Source organism: Epinephelus fuscoguttatus, linkage group LG21 (genome assembly GCF_011397635.1).
Source record: "Epinephelus fuscoguttatus linkage group LG21, E.fuscoguttatus.final_Chr_v1".
Lineage (NCBI taxonomy): Eukaryota > Metazoa > Chordata > Actinopteri > Perciformes > Serranidae > Epinephelus > Epinephelus fuscoguttatus.
The window spans coordinates 18,169,042-18,175,041 of NC_064772.1; the positions used below are offsets into that span (position 1 = coordinate 18,169,042).

A 6,000-nucleotide genomic window follows, 5' to 3' on the forward strand; every position below is an offset into this window, starting at 1 on the left:
TTACGGGGGGTATATTCCTATCCGCGTGTCCTTCATGGCATCGCTCATATTACAGGACACTCGTCTGAGAATAAAAATCGTTTACCTTTGACTTTTGATATAAGGAGAGAAACGGGCACAATAACACTGAGAAGGCAGTTTAGGTTAATCCAAACGTCAAGTCTTCTTTTCCTTCTCTCTGGAAATCAACACAACACAGGGACCATGCAGTCTGTTTCCGGTTCCTGCAATGTCAGGACGCTGATTGGACAAAACTCATGTCAATCATATCCGCTTAAACCCGCCTCTCACCTGGAGGCATGAGAAAGGTCTGTGAGTTGGTTTCAAGATTGAAGTGAAAGTCGACATTAAATCATTGATTTATTTATCTATTTTATATTATTTGCCCTGTATACATTCCTACAGATGCTCATTTGTGTATTATATTAATACAGGTGATTCTTCTAGCGTTTTTACAAATTAATTTAACCTTTATTTAACAATAAAAAACCTCTTGAAATTAAAAATCTCTTTTGCAAGAGTGTCCTGGCCAAGATAGGCATCAACATAAAGTTACAGAGAGACAACAGAGAACAAAGATACAGAATAAAAACATACAGATCTAAAACAAGCAATATAAAACACCCAATGAGATTATTACAAAGAAAAGCCAAAAAGTACCATAAAAACATAAAACAGGGGCAACTACACATGATTACAAAGCATATAGAAAATTTTGTACAAAAATCTTACAGCAGTACTTTTCAGTGAGTGCAATTTTAAGTCATTTTGCAAAAGATAAAATACATAATTGATCCTTTCACAGGTTCACTTACAGAAACTTTGTTACGGCTTTTACTGAATACATAGTTCACTTTTGCTTCTCAAATCTAGCTTGTATGCATCTCCCTGAAGTTGAAATGTTATAGCCAAAGGCACTGAAATTGAATGGATGGACTGTTTATTTTGATTTTTTAAAATTAATTATGGATTCATTGAAATGCAACAACCTAACACATCTCCTGCATCATAAGAACATTAACAGGAAAAATTATTCCCATAAGTTAATTTTTTATCCACATGAAACAATATGAAGAATAATAAATGTCACAAGCTTCCCCATCTGCTGCCCCCCCCCCCCCCCTCCCCCCCCCCATTGCACAGTAGAGGACTTTTCTCAGTTGTCAGGGAGTTGTTAATGCTCAAATTTCCATTTTTCTTTTCTTTACATTTCCTTCATGTCTGGAGAAAGCTGAATACAGATTACTGGACATGAGTTTTGATAGAACAAATTTTATTGCTCATTCAAAATCTTCTTTAGTGCTAACTGTTGGGTATACAGAATAGTGCCAATATGTATCCCTACTAGGTGACAATGGGGACATTTTCTTCATTATTATCTATTTATTTATCTATTTATGTTTGGCTTTCTGGCCTTTATGGGACAGGACAGTTTAAGTGTGAAAGGGTTAGAGAAAGAAGGGATGACATGCAGCAAAGGGCCGTGGGCTGGAGCTGAACCTGTGGCTGCTGCAGTAAGGACATTGCCCCCGTATATAGGACCCCGGTGAGACTTTGGGCACCCCTTTTTTTCATTGTTAGTGGAGAAGTACTTTTTCATAAAAATAAATAAATAAAATACAAATAGCTAAACCAGTCAAATACAGCTAAAACAACAATGACCTGCCAGCCTAATGCAACAAAAACAAATTCTGTCAACAAACCCAGGTGTAAAATGCTGCTGAAGGTGATTCTAACTCTTACAGCTTTAAAGTTAATTTGAATTTATTATTGTTTGCTGCTGCTATGTTATATGGTTCATATGAGTTTACTGTTCAATTAATGAAATGAACTGATTTTTTTTTTACTTGAGTAATAAAACATTCCCAGTGTGTTTGGATGTGTTCATCCTCTCATAGTGCTTAATTCCATGTGGCGAACCACAAGGCTCATTCCTTGGACCTATGACAGTCTATCTCATACATAACTAGAGGGAATCTACTGTCAACATAACACTCTTCACACATAGTTTTCATAAACTGAGAATGTTGGACTCATAACCAGTGTACCAATGTGAAGTTTGCAATGCACTCTTTAAGATTTAGAATATTTCTAATATTGGGACTGGCTTAACTAGAGCTAACACTGTAGCTCCCTTGTTTACCTTTATCTTCACTAGTTATATGTAGACTTTAGCAGCTTATCTTTCTGAACGTTTGACCCCTTATGTGTCTGAACGCAGCTGGAGGTCTTGGAGGGATCTAACAGAGTCAGTATCACTTTTTATTTATTTATTTTTGCTCTGTTATAATTCTGCAAATTGAAATTAACATTATTATACTATGATACCATCATTGGTTTGATGGGAATTGATTACTGTTTTTTTATTTTCTGGGGACTTGTGTTTTTTTACTTATCTGTTTCTTATTATCTTATCTTATTTGCTCTATCTTGATGTTAAAACAAGTTTGTTCTGAAAAGTATCACCATATTACACATAAAGATGATAACAGGCCTACTATGATGATTAGTATTAAACATAGTAAATATATTTCTGTATTGTAGTTTGTACCTCTCATACTTAAGTTTTTGAATATTTGATACCAGCTAGAGAAGACATGGCTTTATCCTACCAATTTTTACACATATACAAACTATAGGTTCACATAATGAAATAGAATAAGACAGCCTAATAATTCTATTTTTTTAATTTCAACCCCTCATGCATTTAATTGGATGGACTAAATATAAGAAACATTTTCAGAGCAGTCCTGTCCAATACAGCAGCACTACTTTAATTTAATACCTCTATGATAAAATCAACAAAATGTGAAAATGATGAGCTTCACTTTACTGCACTCAAGCTTCCGTGCCCCAGGTGAAAGAATCAATTTAAAAATTGTTTAATAGTGAAACTAACTTTTAAATCCACGTTGGTGCATTAGGTTTTAACAGGCCCTGTCAGTGTCTGTCATAAGATTTTATTTTATTTCATTTTATTTTTTTTTAAGCTGCAATAGAGTCAAATATCCAAAAAAAAAAAAAAAAAAAAAAAAAAAAAAGGGATATGATGGTAAAGCTGACCAGGAGCTTCTTAACCTAAAAGAAAAGTACAATTTTAGAAAATAATTTTGTGTTCTAATACATATTACTGATATGTATTACTTATTTATTTACACACTGTGCATATGTTTTTGTATTTTTGGAATGGCCTTCAGCTCATTTTCATAAACCAATAAATTAATTTGCTTTATATATTTGATTTGATACTAATTGAGAGATGTATTTATGGGAGATACTTAGCCTATATTATCCTTATCATTATTATCATTATTATTATTATTATTATTGCACTCTTTATTCTTTTTGTCAACAAACTTATGACTGATATCATCGGGCATGTCATTGGCTGAACGAATAAAGGCTTTAAAAGCAGGAGGCTCAGGCAAATGGTTTCATCAATAAGATGTGATTGGGTCTATATATAATCCTGCAGGCTGAAGGTGACGCAGGTACACTCTCCATTCAAAGCGTATCGATAACACGTCTGTGACAAATTAAGCAGCAATATCGAATTTCATAAAGAGATTGAGATCCAAATGTTTCACTTCTCTTTGCTTTAATGATCTCACACTCATATTGATATTTAGTTTATTTTCCGACAGAAATGAGGCAGCCAGTGGGGGTGTCAGACAGGTAGGAAAAATGATTATGAGCCACAAATGTTTTTAAAAGCAGTTTTTACACATTTGACGGAAGCAGCCATTTGTGCCAGGTATTTATGACGCAAAAAGACAGTGCAGGTCCCTTTAAATTGCCTTTTCATAATGAACACATTTACCGAAGGTAATTAATATATAAACTATCCCGATTTGTCACTTTGATTTGTATTTTTGGTTAATTGTGAAAGTAATTACAGAGCAAATTAACAGCTTTCAGGAAAGACCAGGGTTTTAGGGTCCGGTTCCATCTTGGGTGCCTTATTAATTTTCTCTCCCCTAGATGTGATGAAAAGGAGCGATAAATCTGGGTGATCGGTGAAGGCCAATACTAAATGGCTCCATATTTCACCGCTGCTTTAATAGAAATATTCATGCGGGGCCCTTAATGAAATTAAACCCGCGGTGGGGACATGGCGCAGCTCGGGCGCGTGGCGGCTGTTATAATAATCATCAGGCGCGCGGCTGATAAAACGCGCTTAATTGATGAGAGAAATGCACAGTAAGAGTTTCGTTTGGCGACTTATTTCAGCTAAATGTCCAGAGGTGAAGATGTTTATTTAGCCTTTCGTAATATTATATTTTTATTTATTTATTTTTATTTATTTATTTATTTATTTTAACAAAATAGGCCTAATTGAGAGCAAAGATCAAATAAAAAGTTGCAGATATTCAGAAAAAAAAAAGAAAAAAGTTTATGCTAGAAAAATTTAGAAAAAAAAATCAAAGTGTAAGAATTGCTCATATAATATTAAGACTATGTCATCAGCATTTTAATAAATAATTTTGGACGTTCAGTGGCAAAAACACATCAGTGAATTGACTCTCTCTGTCTCCCTTCATCTCTTTCTGTTTTCCCCCCGTTTCCATGCAGGCCCACATCCCACCCACATCAATCTCCCCGTTATCATTCTGTAATTGGTCATGATCATCAGGGTCCACAATTAAATGGCGATCCTTTACTTGAAAACTACCCGGTGACTTGTTGATTTCCCCCGAGCAAATAAACGTCCCAGGAGCGCGGTTAGCTGATGAATTGACAAAAACTAATCAGCTTTATTGGTAGACAGGTTAAGGGCAACTGGGTGTCAATAATTCTCATTTTGACCTCCTCTTCCATTAACTTTAAGTGGCTTATTAGACCGAAGTCACCCGGAGCCACGGGCCTATTAGCTCCATCTCTCTGCTCATCACACTTCAGGACTTTCAATTACCAAATCTTTTTTTTTTTTTTTTTTCATAAATTCTTTGCTGCTCGCTACTGCTTTATTGTGCCTGAATTTGACTTATTTTGACAGCCACATATGGGTTTTCCAAGAGGAAGAAACTCAAACTGCCTGCCTTTGGTGATATTTTAATTTAATAAGAAAAATACAAACAATATTTTCTGTATAAAGGGTGCAAACATGTAATATTTAATGGAGAAAATCTAATTTTAACGTGCGTACAAAGTCTGAAAACAAAACTTGGTTTGCTGATATATTAACTTAGAAGCACTGAGGGTTCAACCTAATCAATTTGGTTCTACAGCCCCATTATAACAGGCCAGTCTGTCACCTCTAGCTCTGGAGAGCGACAGAAGGAGGGCTTTTACTTAAATTTCCCTGTTGGCCTCACAGGGTGCTTCGGCTGTTGACGTTCCCTTTTACGCACGCTTTTTTTTTTTTTAAACAGTTTGCCATGTAAATTTAATAAGTGAGAATGAGCCTGATAACCTTACACATCACCTCACATGTTAGGACTGAAAATTCAGTTTTATATTAGTGAATAAACACGCATCCAGCCTGGTTTGGCCTGTGGTGTCATTTTAAATTTCCTTTTTGTTTTTAAAAGCATGTTTTTATCGTCAAATTTCAGGTAAAGTAAAACTGAAATGTTGCTTAACCATCTCCCATATCCTCAGGTAAACCATGATCCAAGATAGATCATCCCTTTTGTTTTAATTCAAGGAAATTCTGGACTTACAATAACCAAAATACAACAAAAATTAAGGGAAATTATCTGGAACTATTGCGCCTTTTCCATATCAGGAAAAAAAAATAGTTGCTTTATATGATGGACATTCTGGAGTGCTTATGCTTTAGTAAAATGTTACTACACCTGCTCCTGTGACCTTGGTCAAATTGGTGATGTATACAGTCAGCCAATCCCCAGAAATGCACTCCTATAATCATAACCCGAATAAAATCCTCCTTTAGCCACCTTGGAAACTTTAACTCCACAAACCCAGTGTTATTGAATTATATATAGGCAAAATAGTATCCAGTTATGTGATGAAAAGTTGAGTTTTATTTCAAACGTT

The 6,000-nt window shown here is 35.0% G+C and overlaps 1 protein-coding gene across 1 annotated transcript in view; it reads right to left on the reverse strand.

Annotated features, from left to right (window-relative positions):
- The window catches only part of ube3c (ubiquitin protein ligase E3C), a 32,292-nt gene extending 32,057 nt beyond the window's left edge, over positions 1-235 (reverse strand). Inside the window, exon 1 of the mRNA XM_049565006.1 lies at positions 86-235. The gene's annotated coding sequence lies outside the window, so the exon portion shown is untranslated. The remainder of the gene's footprint in view (positions 1-85) is intronic.
- Positions 236-6,000: the final 5,765 nt, after the last annotated feature.